The sequence below is a fragment of the Thermobia domestica genome, chromosome 14 (assembly GCF_964235325.1).
Source record: "Thermobia domestica chromosome 14, izTheDome1.hap1.1, whole genome shotgun sequence".
NCBI lineage: Eukaryota > Metazoa > Arthropoda > Insecta > Zygentoma > Lepismatidae > Thermobia > Thermobia domestica.
Window position 1 is genome coordinate 51464588 of NC_137467.1, and position 22788 is coordinate 51487375.

The following is a 22788-nucleotide window of genomic DNA, read 5'->3' on the forward strand; positions in this document are numbered from 1 at the left end:
TGAGAAAGAACTGTATAATGAGGGACGTGCTAGGGGGTATGGTGGCAGGAAAAAGAGGGAGAAGGCAAAGGAGACTACAATTAATGGACAATATCAAAACAGAGAAATCGTGTATGCAGACGAAAAGGTTCTGAGTTGCAGCAAGTGACCTGCCAATAATAACAGAATACCTATGATGATGATGATGATGACAAATTCTGTCGTAGGAATTGGGCACTCAACAAACTAGGGAAAATTTGATAAGAGGAAAAATTTTGTCAGTCGAGAGAAACTGTTTTAAGAAAACCTATGAACACTGCCTACTTTATTCTCTCTTGTTAACACTCGAGAGTAAAAACTGAAAAATTCTTCCCTTTATATATTAATGCGCTAGAGAAGAGATGGAGAAGGTGTTTGTTATTCATAAACAAAATCAAGAAAGAATGTATACCTGACTATAACCAAGACACACCATTAAAATAAATTTCAATTATATAGTTCGGCTAAAAAAGCTATTACTTACGAATGCTCGCAAATAAAACTAAAAGTTTCTAGAAGCAATTATTAGTTTCACTCAAAGACCAAAAGTTGTGATTTTAATTTATTATGTTCCACCTACCACTGCTGTTCAAGTAAAGTACTACTGAACCTTTGTCACAGATCTGTCTTTAGAGAAGAAATTCTGTTTTCATCGGAGAATCTTTGTACCTCCTCCAACCAGTGTTGCAAATGTGGGGGTAAAGTCGCTAAGTCTAGGGAATTCGCCTTCCAGGATAGCGACAAAAAATAATTTTTCCGATTGGCGACTTTTTTTGGTGATTTTGGAATGACGATTTGGCGACTTCCTTACAAATCTAGCGACTTTTGCGCTGCGAACAACTTGTCCTAAAGTAAGTACTATTAGCTCGAATCAGTTCAGATATATGTTTATTTTCCTTTTGCTTATTTGACTCAGTGTAGATGTTGACGAGCTGGTAAAGTACATAATATTTATCTCCATATTCCCTCTTTGATTGCTGTTATCTCTTACCTTCTAACGGGAACCATCTCCAGCTTTTAATGTCCTTTAGTTTACAGAGCTTCTGTTTAGAGGCACAAATAATACCTTACCGTTAGCAAACAGATTATCTGTAGAAGCGTGTGTAGAAGTGAAGTAAGATTTTTTCTAGATCTTTAATTTTGTTCGTTTTTCTAAACTCATCTTTGATTTCGTTGAAGCAAAATTGATCATAAAATTAAAAATACGTAAAAAGGAAATTATTGTTAGTTATATATGAGTCTTTCATATACTTTCTTGTAGCGTAGATAGTACTATGGCTTGAATTGATCACGTATATTACGCACACACACACTTCATATATATATAAAGAGGCAAAATTCCACGAAAAATTCTTTTAACGACTTTTCCCCCCCAAATTGGAGTCATTTCATCTCCTATTTAGCGACTTTTTGTATCAACTTGTTGGCAACACTGCCTCCAACTAGCACCTACTATGACGCCACTGCACCTGCCTAAACGGTAACAGTTCTTAGTATTTCCTTCATGCATAGTCACTTTAGTAAAATAATTTCTAATCTGGGCTTCCCATCCATTCCGTGACCAGCATGGTCGGTATCTGTATCCGTGATCGTAAATTCAAAAAGTACATACGTGGTTTCGGGTTCGATTTCCAGTGCGTGGTCATTAGAAAAAATCGAACACTGGGTTCCACCTTTAATTTGTAAATCCAGGTAACATATAGCCCCAGTGCAGAAAGGGAACGCTAAAGCAATTTTAATGAATACCAAGCAACGAACACAAACTCGAGATGTGGTTTGTATTAAATGGAATAACATTTTCAGATTTTCGTATATTTAACATATAAGGGCGTAAAGAAATAACATTCTGTAAAATATTTTATTTCGTGGAAAATATGCTTCAGTGAACTAATCAGAGATGATGCGGGTCAGTGATTCGTCGGTCAAGTGGGTCAAAATTTGTGAGTCGGTGGGTTTTGGGTCAACAGGACGTCATCTACTGTGAACCAGCATTCACTGTGGCCCACTCTGACCCACTGAATCACTCTGCTCAGTGCATTGTAAATAGCTTCATCTGAACACCGGTGAATTTTTACTTTCAAGACCTCGATTTTTCTTCGTTTTTCATTTGTTTCTATTTACTCACCTGAGATGAGTATATGTAAGTGAAAAAAGCTTTTTGCACTTTTGGATATTGATATTTGTAACTGTAATAATAGCAATTTGGCTTTCGAGACACAGCTTTTGCGATTTTTTTGAGAAGCTGAGTACTGGAAATTATACTTACGTATAAAAAAAAATGATTGTAGCTATGTGTGCGTTATCATCAAGACCAAATGTCAAAGCCAAATAAAATGACTTTTGGTATATAATTAGGTCCCAATTCCAACGGATGTTATAATATTGCTTCCACTATAGTATATATCCTAAGGAAGAAGTGGGGGTCCGAATTTTTAGGAAAAATTGAGTATCTCACGAGTGAGTTAAGTTTTCATTGACCCACGCCATCTCTGGAAGTAACACTGATACGGCAAGGGAATTTCCTGTTGTAATATGGTATACCATTTCTCCCTCTGAAAAGATTTTTTTTATGTGAAGTGTATGGCCTTTGCTTGATGTTAAGAGAGCATTCCATTTATTTCCATTATTATTATTATTATTATTATTATTATTATTATTATTATTATTATTATTATTATTATTATTATTATTATTATTATTATTATTATTATTATTAAAGTATATTTTTAAGGAATCTTAATGTAAACATTTCGTTGTGGGAGACCAGGTTCGATTACGGATGGGAGGTCATGTAGTTAAGATCCCGCAATAAGCTGTGGGTCTGCGTCTTATATACATCTGTATCATTTGGTGAAGGCAGGGAGGTAAATTGCACCTTGAAGTTGAAAATCACAAACTTTTTAATAATTTATACACTAATATACTGACAAAAAAAGTGAGAAGTCTCATGACAGTGGATAATCTTGCCCAGTGCCGTATTTAAGGTTGGGCTTCCGGGCTTAAGCTCTCAAAGAAATTGTATTTACTATATTAAAGTAAATAAAATATCTTGCAGAATTTTCACATTTCCAGGCCCCCCTTCTGAAACAAAATCGTAAATATGCCACTGATCTTGCCCCCCCTCCAACTCTGGCAAAATCTGTTATGACGTCACTGCTCATAGAGCCTCATCATCGCTAGAAGGGACGCTGCACTCCAAACCAACTAAATCAATCAATATTAAATTGACGCAGACGATATTGAATTGTACCAAGTTGTTATTTATTATAATTATATTGTATAGCTGTAGTAAATTAGGCTAATGAAAATAAAGTGTCTATTGATATTAAATGATAGGGACTCAAATACAGGAGAACACCCAGAAATTTTGTTGTTGTGCGGATTCTAAACTTTGGGAAAGGGCAAGCCACTATGTTTATGTGTTATTGGACTGGTATTATCTTGCACCAGAAAAGACAATCAGTAACTTAAATACTTCGATCTATACGCATTTTCAGAATAAAATATAGAATAGATTGTTTTCTATAAAAGAAAGAGTACAGTGAATCTAAAGCTCAAATTTTTATGCTACTTCAATTATTTTCCAGTTAAAGAAACATAGTTTTATTGAGAAAGTGCGCAAATATATAACTTATGTTGACTTCCCGGCGAAATTAAAATACCGCTAATTTTACAGTAATTATGTGATATCTTCAAATAGATAAAAGATAATCGAAATGTGGAACAAGAGCGCCCTAGACAATATTATTTTACATGAGAAACCGTTATCACAACTCACTTATCTGCTTTCGATTTCAAGCCATTTTGAACATCGGCATTTATTTTCGCGTTTAATAAACAGCTGAAAACGGAAAGCCGCTAGGTGACTTGTGATAACGGTACCTCACGCAAAATAATATTGTCTAGGGCGCTCTTGTTCCATATTTCAATTATCTTTTATCTATTTGAAGATATCACATAATTACTGCAAAATTAGCGGTATTTTAATTTCGCCGGGATGAAGACTCTTAAGTAAGTTTGTGGGGAGCTGGACCCGCTGTAGGCCGCCCGTGGGTACGTCTCTACTCCAACATAATACGAGAGAAAAGCAAATTATGTGGTAATCAGATATTGTATAAACGACGAAACCTTAGAAGTAAAGTGAGAAATATAATCGACGTAGGAATAGTAGTGCACAAAAAAGCTTGTGTCTGATGAACATGTAAAAATAACCACATACAAAATGAAAATTTGAGACTTTCTGTTAATACCTATACATATAGTATTACACATAAGACAAAATTTCAATCTGTCTTAAAAGTGGTGTCTAAGTACTTTCTCGTTTCGATAAGTATGTCTGTTTCAATTCGAAGAGATCTGTCGCATCTTGTACGAAATTTCTGTCTCGTCTCGTCTCGTGGGAGACACTAAAGTCCAATTCAAGAATTTTGAAAACAATAAAAGAGATTTCTTAGTAAGACCAAAATTAGAAAAGGTACTTCTAGTATGGAAATCTGAAACAAAAGATCATTCCCAAGCACTAGATCGAATACAGAGAAGGTACTTAAAGAAGGAATAAGATGCTTATGTCTTAAAATTACTTACGATTTTGTCGCTTATAATTACGAACAATGATGGTTAATGTTTCTAAAACATGACTTATTGATATAATAGTCGAGGAAAACCTTAGAAAAATATCAGATATATAAACGATGTAGGAATAATATTCGACGAAAAGCTTTAGTCTGATGAAATATGTAAAAGTAACTCAGTTTCGGATTTACGTATAACCTAAACACTTGACTTGTTGGCGGGCCGCGGTAACTTACTGGAAGCCCTCCCCGCTGGTCTAGTGGCTAGCATATGCGCCTTTAGTGTGCGGGGACACGGGTTCGACCCCCGGTGGGAGAGCCTTTGGAATTTTAACTGTCCTGGATGTGTATATGATTGTGTCCCTGTCCAAGTCAATAAAGGTCAAAGAGGTATACGAGGAAACGGGTTGCTCAAGAAACTGAGGTATGATCGGTTTATCTTTTTTTAACAAAAAAAGTGGTAGAGCGTTCATCTCCGGTGCTTGAGGTCCCTGTTCTATCCCAGTTCGCGCTAAGTGTACTTTGTGGTGGACAAACATCGTGTGCGTGGGTTTTCTCGGGGTTCTCCCGTTTCCTCCCACTTTCTTCATTCCACCATTTCGTTCATTTCTCATTATCACCGTCTTCTTTAGCCTAGCCGGCATAAGCGTGGGACATAAAACTGAAAAATTTCATTGATTTGTTGGTAAGATCACACGCTGGTCCAAAACTTAGAAAGTTCTATAATATTATTAGTTTCTAACGGCAGCAAAAAGTGTCCAAAAGATAAGATATAGGTAAAATATACCAATCGAAATGTCTCATCAAGCTGAACAATATTATATGGATGGGTGTGACAGTTCATGCGTAATTTTTTTTAAAAATCGAGGAAAAACGAATTTGTTTGTAAATTTAAACCAGTTGAGAATGCTCCAAGAGCATTGCCAGAACGAACTTAAAAATAATTATTTTCTTCAATACCAATACCAGTTATTAATTCAATAATTATTTCGTCATTAGTTATAGAATGAATAATTAATGAAACAATAACTAATAATGCATTAATTATTGAATCAATAACTAATAATGCATTAATTATTGAATCAATAACTAATAATGCAATAATTATTGAATCAATAATTAATAATGCAATAATTATTGAATCAATAACTAATAATGCAATAATTATTAAATCAATAACTAATAATGCAATAATTATTAAATCAATAACTAATAATGCAATAATTATTAAATCAATAACTAATAATGCAATAATTGTTGAATCAATAACTAATAATGCAATAATTATTAAATCAATAACTAATAATGCAATAATTATTAAATCAATAACTAATAATGCAATAATTATTAAATCAATAACTAAGAATGCAATAATTATTGAATCAATAACTGTTATTGTTATTGAATCAATATTGGTATTGATCAACACCAATATTATCTCTCTATGACTCATGGTTCTCGAGATAGGAATTCTTAAATCTCTCGAAATCGGAACTTTTTTGGCCAATATCTCGGGAATGGTAAGAGTGACGCGAAAAATTCCATCACTTATATCAGATAGTTTTTGATGATTTATGGAATGGAGAGCTCAAAATTGAATCAACACCAATACCAATAACCATCTATGACATTATGGTTACCGAGATATGGCTCCTTAAATATTCTGATATCGGAACTTTTTGGGCCAATATCTGGGGAACGGTGGGTAGTTGGCCAGTAACCACCGGTTCCTGTTTGGTACTGAACTGTTCACCATCCTCTTAGGTATTGATCAACATCAATATCATCTCTCTATCACTTACGGTTTCCGAGATATGTCTCTTTTAATATTCTGAAATCGGAACGTTTTAGGCCAATCTGTGGAGAACGGTGGGTAGTAGGCCAGTAGCCACCGATTCCTGTTTAGTATCAAACTATTCAGCATTCTCTTAGGTATTGATCAACATCAAAATTGTCTCTCTATCACTTACAGATTCCCGTGATATGACTTTTTAAATCTCCCGAAATGGGAACATTTTTGGCCAATATCTTGGGATCGGTAAGAGTGACTCGAAAAATCTCAGATAGTTTTTGAAGCTCTTTCGAATGGAGGGCTCAAAATTGAAAAAATCCCAAATAAGAGACAGATTAACAAGCACATATACATACCCTAACATAGGGAATTAAGTAATGAACTTTTAAAGTTTGTTGAAAATTAATGTTGTACCGAAATCACACTATCTATTAACATGAAACTGATATACTAGTATGTTCGCATTAAGACCTTTATTATGGCATTAGGAAGATTACAATATAGTATAGTACGGTTAATGAAAGAGAGACCCAAAATAAAGATTTACTCATAAATTTTAATTTTTGTTTAATACAGTACTCGATAGATGGCTCTGAGCTGAACAAAATAACATTTTTGAGAATAAATTTTCATGCGTAGTTTTTGAGTAAATCGAAAAAATCAATATGGCATTAAAATATATGTCGTTCGTTGTTAATATTAAATAGCAAATTTTTATTCTGCTACTAACGTCAATTACCCGCTTTGCTACTTTAAAACAAGAAAAAAATAGTAATATGCTTCGTAAGTCAGTCACTTTTTACTATTACTAAAGCGCTCTCTGATAGACATCATCGGAAGTGTCACTGTTTATTTCAGCGATCCCGAAAGCTATGGATTCGGCACTAATATTGGTCATTTTCGATCATTTTTATATATATACTAATTTATCTCCGCTTCCCCAAGTTGCGAGTATGAGTTTAGACTTAAACGGCATTGGAAGTAACACTGTTTGTCTCTGTGACTCCGAAAATTGAGGATTCGACACCAATATCAGTCATTTTCTACCATTTCTACATCTATATCTCTCCTCCTCCTCCCCCTCCCCTAAGTTGCGGGACTGAATTTGGACTCAAACAGCATCGGAAGTGACGCTGTTTATATTTGCGACCCCAAAAACTAATATCGGTCATTTTCGATCATTTTTATATATCTCCCTCTCAGTGGCGGATCTAAAAGGTAAAAACTGGGGGACTAGCGAGAATCCAGAGTATGATATCATAAATTTACTATAAACTTTCAAAAATATATAAATAGTGGCTTAAATTATTTTTGCCACTGAAAAAAAAATGGAGGCTAAGTCCCCTGGCTCCGTTTTAGAAACCCCACGGCTCCCCCACCCCTACTCTAAGTTGCACCGTCAAAATGAAATAATAAATATCATCCCAGGCCCGATCCTCATTTATGTGGGAAATTTTTATCAAGATTGGTCTCGTAGCTCAAGAGTTATCAAGTCACAAACATAGTCTTATGCACTGAGCCTCCCATATCTAAAATTCAGTATAGATTGCATGTATTCTTGTTTGTGTTCAGGGGCGTCATTTGGGGAGGAGCAAGGGCGGCAATGCCTCCCTGAATTTAAGAAACATATGCTTTAAAATATAAATTGTACACTAATATACTAACAAAAAACTTGAAATTCTTATTTCAGTGAACAATCTTGTCCCCCCTGACAAAATCTGAAATTACGCCCCTGTTTGAGTTCCCCTACGTGTTCCTAACATTCACACACGTGTACTGCTGGTAATCAATTCGTTTAGCATTTAATTAGTTTATTATTTTTGTAATTTAAAAGTTCCCAATTTTAGGACAAAACCAGGAATTATGGATGTTAACATATAGCTAAAGTAGATCTATTTTAGGTAGGGTGCTAAGACTCTATAATGCAATATGTAAATAAATAAACAAATAAATAGATAAATTAAGACTTTTCTAGAATCGAGTTTTGATCATTGTTTAACATATTCAAAAAGGTACCAGTAAACGAGCACTGTGCATTTAGAATACATCTTGACAGCTGTTGATGCAGCTGTTCTAAGAGTGTTCAAATGTTCCCGTAATGTAACTTCTCATTATTCTCATTAGCAGTGGCGTATTTACGATTTGGTTTTGGGGGGACTTTGCTAACTTTACTCCTGGGTATTGAAAATTCTGCAAGATATTTCGTTTACTTTACTATGGTAAATAAAATTTCGGGGGGGGGGGGTTAAGCCGGAAGCCCCCTCTTAAATACGACACTGCTCATTAGTATACGAGCACAGACAGGACATTTTAGAGCTCTTAGGACATTTTACACATTACCATTTATACATATACAAGCCATATTTGCCCATATACTGTATATATATATACCTATTGGACACATCAAAACTTCAGGTATATAGATTTTAAACACTCAAAGGGAAATTTCGTATTAACTACTGTACAATGCATTCTAGGTGTTTCATGTCCACTGATATAACTCTTTAGGAAATTCTGGACATGTTAAACACTGAACAAGACTCATTTGAAAAAAGTTAGACGCTGATTTATTATTTAGTATTGCAATGTGAAAACAGTTCTTAAAGAAATTATGAACAAAAAAAGTTACGATGGTAGTAAGTTATATTAATATTTTTTAAATCAAATAAATATAGTTGTGATTCAACAGGATTGCTCAAGTGGTAAATTGTGATTGATTTGAAACTATAGTAAAGAAACGAACGTTCTTTTTTTTAAGTATACGTAAACATTTTACTGTATTACACAGAGAAAAAAGCATGTGGCGTTCGTAAAAGCATAGGTTATATCGTAAATCCTGTAGTTTTTGGAGTTAAGTCTTCATCCCGGCGAAATTAAAATACCGCTAATTTTACAGTAATTATGTGATATCTTCAAATAGATAATAGTTAATTGAAATGTGGAACAATAGCGACCCTAGACAATATTATTTTGCGTGAGGTACCGTTATCACAAGTCACCTAGTGGCTTTCCGTTTTCAGCTGTTTAGAAACGCGAAAATAAATGCCGATTTACAAAATGGGTCGAAATCGAAAGCAGATAAGTGAGTCGTGATAACGGTATCTCATGTAAAAGGATATTGTCTAGGGCGCTCTTGTTCCACATTTCGATTATCTTTTATCTATTTGAAGATATCACATAATTACTGTAAAATTAGCGGTATTTTAATTTCGCCGGGATGAAGACTCTTAACGTACAACTATATGTAACATCCCTGAGCAATCGTATAACTAAAAGCGTTGTTTTTATAATACTTTAAGTATAAGTGTTCTATCTATACGTACTTTCTGTATGAAAAAGGAACTGTGTACAGGTGATAAGGATCTCACATACAGATTGACGTATATAACATACGGTTGACGTATATGTATGTGATATACGGAAGACTGTTAGATGTCAGACATCTGAAGAGGCATGATATAATATCTCAACGTAAAAAAGGCAGTATGTATGTAGCATATGAATAACTTATGGTCCGTACAAATTAACGTAGCAAATAAATAGATTCCATATATTTGTACAATATACCGCTGTCTGGATGACGGATTTTTCTCAGTGTAGATTCTGAATTTTACGTAGTGCTGATCATCATAGTTATTAGCACTATAAATAAATCTTCCTTATTATTATTATTATTATATTGTATTGCAAAGTCTTTCTATAGTGTCTAATTAACGAAAGTAACGTCTACTAGTTTAATTTTCATAACTGTAGTTCTGGACAAGGGCGCCGATCCTGGGGAGGCCGGGGAGGAGCGTGCCTCCCAAGGCTCATGTGGGCCCTATGTATTTTTATAAATATGTATTTTTTTTCTTATATGTATTGTTGTATGTATTTTTTATGAATGGGCCCCCCAAAGTTACAGAGAAATCGGTGCCGTTGGTTTTGGAATAAAAATATCGTTAAATAAAATACGGAACTTTTAGCATCGAATTAATGAGAAAGAGATGGAGCTTAATGACTTAAGTGAGACTAGAACTGCTACTTGGGTTGTACCCGAAACAAAACACATATTTGGCCACAGAGAGACACATGAAAAATTTCTTTTCTGTAGAAATGATCTAAAGTATACTTGAAATAAAAAGGTAAGCGATTAAGACGCATCATTATAACATTTTGCGGATATATTTTTATAGTTTCTGTGCTTGAATGTTGAATGTTGGTTAAATACACTGAAAAAAAACCCGTTGTCCGGACATCGGTATATTATACAAATATAAGGAATCCTCTTGCTTACTACAGAAATCAATACGGAGCATACGTTATCCATATGCTACATACGCACTGCCCTTAGATGTTACATAATGCCATTAAAGGATATCTCACATCTAACGGTTTTCTGTATATCACATGCATATACTTATGTTACATTCCTCAGCTATATGCTATATACGTTCATTTGTATGTGAGATCCTGACCGCCTGTATTGTTTCATACGGAAAGTATGTGTAGATGGAACACTTATACAGAAAGTATTATAAAACATGCGTTTTCAGTTATACGTTTGTTGTACGTTAAGTCCAAAAACTAGAGGATTTACAAATGTAACATACGATTTTACGTATGCTACATATATTTTTTTTCTCAGTGTATGCAGATGTTCGCAGAAAGACATGACTTTTTAGTAATCGTTCTTGTAAACACTATTCATTATTTACCTAGATATTGTAATAGAATGTTACTACTTTTTCGATACAAATGACCGCCAGAACAAAATTGAGTTTCGTCAATTATTTTCTCCTTTCACTTCCTTTTAAATCATTACCGAGCGAATTAGCTCAAGTGGTAGAGCGTTGACTTTTCATTCGGTACGTTGTGGGTTTGATTCCCGCTGCCGATCATTCTGACTTGGGTTTTCCAGAGTTTTCTTCAGTTTTATCAGGCAAATGCCGGAATAGTACGTACTAAACAAGCCCTGACCGATACCTCCCCAAATCCTTTCCATTGTAGTTGTTGTTGTTAGATATCCAGTATAAAACGGCCTCTAACCTCTATCTGGTGATCGTTAAATACACAAATAAATAATAAATATGAAATACTAATCTGATTTTATGGTAATTTGTGGGAAGTAGCTCATTTCTCGGGGTCTTTTATCTTATTTTACCTTTAGTGTTCTGAGCAAAGAAAAGACATGTCCAGGGGCGCCCATGTTGTGGTTACCAGAGAGGGGCAAGTATATGCGACATTTCAAATGTGGTCTCAAATTTTGCGGTAACTATTCTAAAAAAAATCTATTGGGTTTTCGATCTTCCGAAGTACAATTTCCTCTAGAGGGGGGCTAGCGCCCCACCTTGCCCCCCTAATGGGCGCCCTTGGACATGTCTTATAAGCTAGGAAAACAAAGCAAAAGGATTTGTCCTAAAATTAATTGACATACTTGATATTATTACCTTGTCAACTTTCTTGCTAGAAATCTGCATATTTAACAATATCTTAAACAGTAGTTCTTTCAGAAAAAAATGTTCCGGGGGGGTATTCTAGGGGAGCACTGCTGACACTATTCTATTTATTATTATATTATAGACGTATTATTTTGGTCTTTTCAAAGGGTGCACTCTCAGAGCACTGGGGGTCAGTGCCCCCCGAAAAAAAAACATGTCTAGTAGAAATTCTGATCTTCATTAACTCATATGCTTTTCCATTAATCTGATTTTTCTGTTTGCATGAATTTTCTTACGTTTTATTTAAAATAATTATTTTACAATAGTAAGACATAGTATTTTCTAAAAGTAGACATTATTTTTACTCAGTTGTTTTCAGTTATTTACAAAGATTTTTATAACAATTAAAATGTCTAGTTTTATTCAAAGGCAACTCATCTTCAGAGCTGCACCAATTTAGAGGATTATTGTATAATAATCACTTTTAGTATAATTTTATTGCATTATGCAAGATAGAAAAGACAGAAAGAGGTAATGAAAGATAAAAGAGATGATGGGAGAAAAGAAAGAATCAAAAATGATACGAGAAAACAATAACTGACTCTGCACTGTTACTTATAAATTGAAAACCTCTTGTAAGAATTTGCCAGGAGTTAATGTACCTAAAATGGAAGGCACATAGCCTCGCAGAATTGCTATGCTGATACGTTGTATAAGCAGCCGGGTTCGATTCCCGGCGGGAGCTCATCTGGTTCGAATTCCACATTAATCAGTAGGTCCACGTCTCATATAGCCTCGCTGCTGAACGGGACGCTAAACTAAAATCACCTCACCTCACCATTGCATAAGCAGTAGCCCGATTGTCACCAGTAACCTGTGCAATACGTTCACCTACCTCTTTAATAAAATTGAAACCCTAGAGGTCACAAGTGCCGCTCGATTCAATAGCTACGTACACGAGCACACCATATCTTATATTGTATGTTTAGGTTGAATTTTGTTTGATATTATATTACAGGGTTCACGAAACTATAAAGCAGCAGTCTACAATACGTTATTATAGTTGGAGGTATTTTTGAAACCGTAATTGTCACAAAACAAAGATATTTTATATTCTTATTTATTTATTTATTTTCTTTGCAGTCGTGCACATCTTTGTCAATTATAATTGAACAAGTATACCTCCACGGTGATCTCAAGTAAATTTCATCAGGGTCTCAGTTTAGTTTTCGCCGCTAGACCATGAAGACTTCTCAACAGTGTTATCCCATTCAGATCCTTACGTATTGTAAAAGATGACGGAAATGTTTCTTAAGCTATTCAGGGTAAAGCTCACATATAGATTCCAAAAATAATTTTTGTAAGTTTATTACTTCAAGGGTTATTCAGTTAAGACCAGGGACAAATCATGTCCCTACAGTCAACAAATGCGTTTTTCTTAGCAAATGAGCATAAGCAATTATCGTTATGATAAAGAGTTTGTAACATTATTCTTCTTCTATATAGTGTTAGCAATTATAATGTTTATGTATGCTAATAGTATGTTTTCTCCATGAATCTATGAGTAGCTGGTAAAAATTATAAAAAACCAGAAAGTCATTTTCAAACGAGTATAGAGCAATTGGTATTTATATTCACTTCACTCGATCTCATTTAGGTAATTCCTGAAGCTTTAACATCTAACATATGGAATTTGAAACATTTTAAATGATCTGATACAAATTTAGTACTGTTCAAAGAAATAAGACACATATGTCCCTTGTACGAGAAGGTGTTAATACCGTAATATTGTGTATGTTTTTATGTAACGCCATAACGCGTAGACTAATTCGGAAAAAGAAATATTTGTTCATGCATTGATTTCCCGTAGAACGACTCATTTCTTAGGAAGTTAGTGTCTCACCTTTAGTTTAGTAAGTGTCTAACTAAATGATTGAGCTACCGAAAAAGTCGAACAATAAATCCATGTTTAAAAAACAAACCGAAAATCAAATAATAATAATAATAATAATAATAATAATAATAATAATAATAATAATAATAATAATAATAATAATAATAATAATAATAATAATAATAATAACTAACTAACTAACTAACTCTATGGCCTATGGAACCCGGAGGTTCAGTGCCGCGTTCACAAAAGCTCTCCACTGACTTCTATCCTTAGCTAATTGGATCCAGTTTCTACTTTGTATTCCTATCAATAATAATAATAATAATAATAATAATAATAATAATAATAATAATAATAATAATAATAATAATAATAATAAGCTTCTGTTGTATAGTTTCTTTTATTATTTTCTACTTCTCAGAGCTTTTTCGAAATCGGTTATGTACCTATATATTAAAATGCTAGGTTTATATATTTGTCTCCAAAGAAAAGTTTATCTCTAATTCTTTCGACAATGAAATCTCGAAAATCACAAGTGATACAAACGTGCAGTTTTAACTGGTCGATTCCAAATTTTGTGTAGATTGTTCAGTGAAAATTGAATATTTTTTTAAAGTGACCGTTATTTCTTTATTACATTTTTCAGGGGTTGCACTCGAAGTCTTAAGTAAATCATCATACCCCATAAATCATACATTGCAACACCACGCAGTTGTATACAGGGGTTGTATAACACGCAGGCGTTTGTTCCATTGTCAAATGATAATGAAAAACGAAGGATAACCATTTTTCCAGTCTAAGGTGAATCCTTATTGTTTGGAGTGTTTTGACCAATGAACACCGTATATGCCACTGACATTAAAATTAATTGTGTACGTAATGTATTTGCTTATTACATATAGCATGCAAGAAGAAAGAAAACACTGATCATACATAAATTACAAACTCCAACCGGAAGTATGCTCAATTTTGCAAACGGTGCGAGATATTGAAAAAAAATAATCGAAAAAATTTCCACTTTATCGTACTCCTTGCCGATTTTTATGAAGACGTCTTTCACTTATGTTTGTAAAGGAATATGTACATATGTTGTGAAGAATGACAAGGAGATGCATGTTCATATGTAAATGATGTGTTGTGTAGAGAACGCAGATTCAGGAAAGCATATATTAAAGTTGGTTTTATGTAACTCATAATCTGTAAACTTATTGACAATTTTAAGTTAATATTTTGAGAGTTTTAGAGTTTTACGTTATAGTACAAATACTTTACACACTGCAGCGCATAGTTATCGAAGTATACTGTGTGATTTATCAATATTGATATGAAATAAAGAAAATTACATCAGTACGTGTCTTTAGTAAAGAAATGTAGGTCTCCTAAATCTTAGGATAGTTAACAACAGAACATAATGCTTCATCCTCTTTTATTTTCCCGCCTTGCTTCACATAATACAAACACTTGAGTCACATTGATATAAGGGGGGAAATGAGGTGTGTTAAAATTTCAAGCAGCCGCTCTTAAAATCCAATGTCCATTCCATTGACCCCTCCTTAAAAGAGGGTGAATAAATGGTTGTCTGTATGCTCTCTCATCCCATACGTTTTTCGCATTATAGTAGTAGTAGTGGTGGTGGTGGCCTGGACATTCTTCGGATACTCAATTCCACATCTTCAGACACATCATCAACGCTTCAACACGCACAGAGTCGGTCATCATCAGCCAATCCCTTCGACTTTTACCTCCATCTCACCCCCCACCCTCCGTTGCGCCCCTACTACTTTCCTTCAATCTTATATACACCCTCCTTCCCCTTAAGTCCTTGTCTTCGTATTTTACCACTTACGTTCAGCACCTTTCTCATCTCGGTGCTACAATACTAAATTTGGTTCTTTTTCTTTTTTTATAACCTGACTTGTCTCTTTTTTTTCTCTTTTTACAGAAGAGACAAATCGGAGAAAATATGTGTGTGAATGCGCGCAAACGTCATTAATGTAGTGAGGAAAATGGGGGTAATAGACGGAAATAACAAAAAGAATACACGAAATACGCATTCGTGAGTACAAACGGGAAATTGTTTTTCACCTCGCTTTTCTTCAGTTTTTTTTCTCTAATTCGTTCTTGTCCTTGTTTTCGTACTGAAATCCTTCAAATATCCCCTACCACCGCTTTTTCCCCTTTCCTTCCTCTAAAAATCAAACATCTCTTAACTCAATTAGATTTCAGCTTTAGGAGTACGCGATTAAGCATTAACGTTGCACAAACCAAACGGAGTGTAACACGTATAGAAATGGGAGCGTATAATAATGTAAATTCGTTCTCTCTCCCCCCTTTTCTCTGACGTTTCTTCACTAATTCCCCTCTACGTTTTTCCCCCTTTTCTTTCGAATGTGCACGGGAGTTTAACACGTGGACAATTGGCACTTACAGGATTGCCATGAAAGAAAAAGGTAAAAAATGTACTTACCTGATAAATTTGTTGACTGTTCTTGATCGTCGAAGAACTTGGTGATGAAGATCCTTCTTCTTTAGCGCGTGATCCGAAAGGGACGTCAAAATGTGTCCCGGTTAATTGACAATGATGATGAGAAATGATAAATACCGTTGATAAAATCAAGAAGGTGTCACCGCTGTGGGAGCGAAAGAGCAAATCTGGAAGTGGATTAAAAGTTCCGCTGGAGCTCTTTCGCCAGTTTTTGTTGTTTGTTGAGTTGAGTGGTGAGTTTGAGTTTGCCCGTTTCCCGGCTCGGCGATGAACGAATGGGAAGAAGTTGCCACGAGAGACTGTTGCTCTCGAAAAGCAGGGTTGTCAGCCGCTGTATGTGTATCACAGCCAACCCCTCCACATTTTACTACGACCACGACGACTAACGGTGTGTGTGTGGGATACTCTTCACTGCTTCTCTCATATCTCGTGGAGCGGATTCGTACCGTTGCCGGTAGGCAGGCAACCAGGGACGACGGTCCAAAGAGACAATATACATACACACTCACACACATATATGCTATTACACAAACACAAACTCACACATAAATTGAGAGCAGAGAGAGAGAGAGAGAAAGAGATAAAAACAAGAGATAAAACACGTAAAGAAGAGATAATCACAATAGTATGAGATAACCAACAATGTGATGATGAGATTTGAAGGCCACAGATCGGTGGATGGTCTTCCTGTCGATTCCCGATAGGAGCTCACTTTATCCTGGGATACGCATATTCCCCATACTTGATGACTTCTTAAGGAATACGAAAATTTAAAATAACATAGTTCTATTAAAACACATATATGTTATTGCACAACGTAAAATTAAACATAATTTGAGAGCACAGAGAGAGAAAGACATAAAACACGTAAAGAAGAGGTAATTACAATAGTATGAGATAATCCCAATGTAATGATGAGATTTGAAGGCCACAGATCGGTGAATGGTCTCCATTTCGATTCCCGATAGGATTTCAATTTATCCTGGGATACACATATTCCCAGAGATACCTGATGACTTTTTATGGAGTACAATGCTAAGGTAGGACGAGAGGATATTGAACGAAAATCTGCATAAGGAAAGTAATGACAACGGTGTTAGACTCGTGAACTTTGCAACATCCAAAAACCTAATCGTGAAGAGTACAAAATTCCCACATCGCGACGTTCATAAATACACTTGGGCATCACCAGACGGGAAAACACATAATCAAATTGATCACGTTTTAGTAGATAGAAGAAGGCAATCTTGCATAATTGATGTCCGGTCGTTTAGAGGGGCTGATTGTGACACTGACCACTACCTGGTAGCAGCGAGAGGTTATCGTTGAATAAAGGTAATATTCGTTGTCCGAAAACGGAGAGATTCAATTTAAAGAAATTAGAAAAGGGCCAGGTAAGAGAGAAATACCAGATTGAAGTTTCGAATAGATTCTCGGGTTTAGAAGATTCGGAGTGCACTAGTGTTGAGGATACCTGGATTGAAATTAGAGATAGCATTAAAATTTCAGCAAAAGAAAAATTGGGACACGCGGAAATACGCAGGAACAAACCATGGATCGACCAGGAATGTATAAAACTAGCAGAGAAGAGAAAACAGGCAAAATTACGCTGGCTACAAAATCCGCATGAAATAAGTATACAAAATTTCGCAGATATCAGGCGGGAAACTTCCAAAACTTTTAGAACAAAGAAACGCGATTTTCTGAAAGCTAAAATTAAGGAACTTGAAGATAATAGTAAAAATAATAACATCCGGGACATGTATAAGGGAATCAACGAATTTAAGAAAGGCTATCAACCTCGTGCTTATACACTGTAAGAGTATTTGCACACGCCCCCGGCAATCCCGGATCCGGCACCGACAATGCCGGAACCGGAACCGGGGCTGCTTTGCACACGCAGCCGGCAAAACCGGAGCCGGATCCGGCAATGTCGGTTCCGGCGCTGCTTTGCACACACATCCCGGTAATGCCGGTGCCGAAAGGTAGTTTGAGTTTGAACGTGAAGGAGAGAACATGAGTCCGTTTTATACATTATATGAAAAGCTGCATACATATGATTCGAAATTTTTTTATTAATTACTTTCGCATGTCTAAACAAACGTTCGATTTCTTAGTACAACGAATTAGTAATCATATTCAGCGCTGTTCAGATTTTTTTTTTTTTTTTTTTTTTTTTTTTTGCAAGAGCCGTGTAATATTACAGACTGACTTGAATAAATGGAAGGGTCGTTCAATATCTGAGAAATAGCTCAATGCAAAGAACAAGGTTAATTGTATTACGTCAATCAAGTGACGTAGAAGCATTAACGTCTAAATTCCCAAATATCTTTTCTTTAGTACACAAAGGTATATTTGCTCTTTGTGTGTGTGGATGTGTGCGCACGAGGTATATGGCCTTCTTTTGGTTTCTTTCTCTTTTTTTCACTTTTGTTGCCATAATTTTAACATCTATTTAAATTTCTCAAAATTGAAACATGCTGAGATCAAGCTATTTAAAATAATAATAATAATAATAATAATAATAATAATAATAATAATAATAATAATAATAATAATAATAATAATAATAATAATAATAATAATAATAATAATAAGCTCTACAAAGGCAACATTGCGGCTGCCTATTCACTCAGTATACAATCGTTCTATGGAACAAATACCAGACAAGACAGAGTACATATTTTTATTACGATCTATAAGGTAAAACAGTATGCAACTACAAGAATAGAAATTTTCTTGTTCTGTTTGTGCATTTTCAGTTCTTTCTGTAGCTGTGTTGTAGTTTTTATTTACTTTAATTTTATTTACAACCTTTGTTATGCTTGAAAATGCCTACTTCTACGATTATGATGGATATTTATACCGTACATACTGGGTTGCATAATTAACAGGATAACCACTGGACAACTATCCTAGATTCATAATTTCTTCGTATCTCTATTTTGTTCATTTCCGCCAAGTTGATTTTTTAAAAATTATGACTTCATATATGCTAAGACATATTCTCTATCAAAACGAATCCAACGACCCCTTTGTTTAAATCGTTTAAGTAAGTTTCAGCTGTACAAGATAACAGATTAATATACATACATACATGTGTGAAACTCACTTTACGCGTTGCCGTAGTTGGATAATTCAAACAAGATCCGAATTTCCCTTGCTGAGAATTTATGTAAATAGCAAGCCACTATATCTGTGGTACCTCACAGCCATTTTTATTATTTCATTCTTCATTATATATTCATATGATGTGAAAAAAAGAAAATACCAAAAAACCTGAAGTAAAAAAAAAAATCCAAATACAGGAAAAGAAACAAGAATACACAACGCCTTGCCATTCACTCACTGTAGCTAGATTGAAGAAACCTATCAACAAGCCGGCTCCGTCTTTGCCGGCTGCGTGTGCATCTACGCATAATAAAACATTGCCGCCGACAAAACCGGAGCCGGAGCCGGCACCGACATGTCGGCGGCTAGTCCGGCTGCATTTGCCGGAGCCGGGAGTTCCACCGGCTTTTTTGCCGGGTCGGAAAGCGTGTGCCAGCTACCATTTGATTACATTGCCGCCGACTCCATCGCCGGCATTGTCGGAACCGGATCCGGCATTGCCGGGGACGTGTGCAAACGCTGTAACCAATAACCGTGAAAATAAGTGCCTCCTACCATAAAAAATATATGGTTTACTGTTTTTCTAAAATAATGGTAGGAGACCGTTTTCCTGTCAGATTCTTGTGTCGGGCATGCGCATTGGAGAGAAAAAGCACATGTTCGAAGCGATGATGGCGCGTAGGTTCGGATGTGTTGTGCTTTGTTTTGTTCTGTTTCTTTCTTTTGTTTTGTTTTGTTTCTTTCTTTTGTTTGTTTGTTTGTTTGTTTGTTTAGTGTGTGGTTTTCTGGTGTGATATATAAAATAGGCCTACTAGTGTTGAAGATGACCTGAAAATTCAACATTAAGCAAGGTAATGTATGGGAAAGCACCATGTTAATATTTGAACTTTGTTCGGTGACAAACAAAACTTTAGTTGGCTATCGTGGCAAGCAGATCGCTCCAAAGTGCAACGATTCGAAACCAAGAAGCTGCTGGATGTATATATATGTCCGTTATATATGCTGGATATGACCATATATATATGCTGGATGTATATATATGTCCTACAAGTCTTATGATAATGTAGCCAACTACGAGTGGTTTGTGAAGCTAGAATTTGAATCACAATGTTGAAATACTAAAAAAAAAAAAAAAAAAAAAAAAAAAAAAAAAAAAAAAAACCTTTTAGGAAAAGTGTTTCGTAGTTTACCGTAACAGCATTACATAAATTGTGTTGCATCAACTGGAATTTTTCATGTTACAGAAACAAAAGTATACTGTCACTCATGTGTGCCCGAAGGAGGGGCAGGGATCGCTCCCCTAGCTAGTGAAAACGTATTAAATTTCTTAATACAAATAAAAAAATATCAAGGTATATGGTAAGCAGGGGGTTGAGTCCCCTAGAAAATTTTCATCGGGCGCCCATGCTGTCATTATTTCTTCTGGATAAATAAATTGTTAGATTTGAAAAATATTTCTGTAAATGTTTTTATCTTTAATTTTGTTCTGGGTACCTATAATCTCTTCTGGTGTCTTTGGTGTCTTATTAATACATTTGAGCGTTTAATAGTCTAAATATGCAAAAGTTCGATACTCTGGAAGTTTGGTGACTTTTTTTTAAACATTGATGCCACTGTTACATAATTATGCAAACACGTATTTATTAATTTGAGATAGCGGATACTGGATACTGTAGGCAGTGTTGTGAGAAGTCATATGGTTTTACACTTGTTTAGTCGTACTTCTGGTCATTCTAAGCTATGTTGTCGAGTGCCTGCTTGGTTATCTGAAACCGTAATAATGCGACTAATCGAATGAATCGCTGATTAGAATATTTGAGGTCTATTAGTCTACTGGTACTCATAGCGAAAATACATGCAATAAAGCTAGTCTTAACACTGTAACAGAATATCGATTTATGAATATCTTAAAACGGCATGGATGTTTGTTCCAACCACATCTTCAAAGCGTAAGAAAACTCAGCTATAAAATTCAAGATTTTTTTTTGTATGTAATATCGAATCCTCTTCTGGTGTTTTGTTCAATACATGACAAAATTAGTAATTTTGAAAAGAAAAAGCAATGTATGTTCAAGATGATACCAGAACAAGGGTTCGATATTACAAACTAAAAATTGATTTCAACTTTTATTATTATGGATATTATGCACGTCGTAGGTGCAACGCTTCTTTCGTTCACTTTTGTTTTCTTTAGTTAAGTAGTCTTTCACAGCAATGGACCAGTGTGCACTCTAGTTGCATCCATCCAGCAAAAATTATTGCTAGCCAGTGTGTGTACTGATACAGTTTCCAGCAATTCGATGAAAATTGGGTCATTATACATTGACCAGCAAGAATTCTTACTGGATCTAGCAAGAGGGCACAGGTGTGTTATTACCGTAAATCTTGTACGGTAATAACACACTGTGCTTTTTTTTTTTAAAAAAAACGACCCCTAAATATTACGGTAAATTACCGTAAAATATACGGTACCAAATTTGTTTCTAATTATGGTCAATATTATTTTGCTTCTAAATATACGGTCTGCCGTTTTTATGAAAAAACGGTGGTCCGTAAAATTTAGGGTAATCGGATGGCAGCGAGAGTTCACGGTAATCGGTCAGTAAATTTAAGGCGAAATTTTTTACAGTGTATATTAAAGAAATCTGACGGTACAGTTCTCACTGACACGGATAGCATCTTAAATAGATAGAAATATTTCTTTGACGATTTGCTTAACACGCAACCAAAAACAAGTGTGCGTGGACAAAGGGAGATACACACATCAGAACCGTATATTCCAGAACCCAACCGAATAGAAGTAGAAACCGCGATAAAGAAATTAAAGAAACACAAATATCCGGGTGTAGATGAAATTCCGGCTGAGTTAATTTTAGCTGGAGGCGAAAAATTGTGGAACAAGATACACAAACTCATTCTCCTTATCTGGAACAAGGAAGAATTGCCACAAGAGTGGAAAGAATCAATCATTATTCCAATTCACAAGAAAGGCGACAAAACTGACTGTAATAATTATCGAGGCATTTCTCTTCTGTCAACATCCTATAAAATCCTTTCAAATATTCTGTTAGCAAGACTGACCCCATACGCAGATGAAATTATTGGAGATTATCAGTGCGGATTTAGACGAAATCGATCAATTATCGACCAATTATTTACCATTCGCCAAATACTCGAAAAAAAGTTTGAATACAATACCCCGGTACATCAACTATTTATTGAGTTTAGAAAGGCGTACGACTCGGTTAGGAGAGAAACATTATACAACGTTCTTATACCAAGAAAGCTAATTAGATTAATTAACCTATGTTTAAATGAATCCCAAAGTAAAGTCCGGGTAGGAAAATTTTTGTCCACGAGCTTTCACGTCGAAAATGGCCTGAAACAAGGAGATGCGTTGTCGCCATTATTATTTAACTTCGTTCTGGAATACGCTATAAGGAAAATCAAAGATAGCAACCAGGGCCTACAGTTGAACGGTATTCACCAGGTTA

The 22788-nt window shown here is 35.1% G+C and overlaps 1 protein-coding gene across 1 annotated transcript in view; it reads right to left on the minus strand.

The window, feature by feature from the left end:
• The window catches only part of LOC145669671 (paired box protein Pax-6-like), a 474824-nt gene extending 458270 nt beyond the window's left edge, over positions 1-16554 (minus strand). The window contains exon 1 of the mRNA XM_081737929.1: positions 16166-16554. The gene's annotated coding sequence lies outside the window, so the exon portion shown is untranslated. The remainder of the gene's footprint in view (positions 1-16165) is intronic.
• Positions 16555-22788: the final 6234 nt, after the last annotated feature.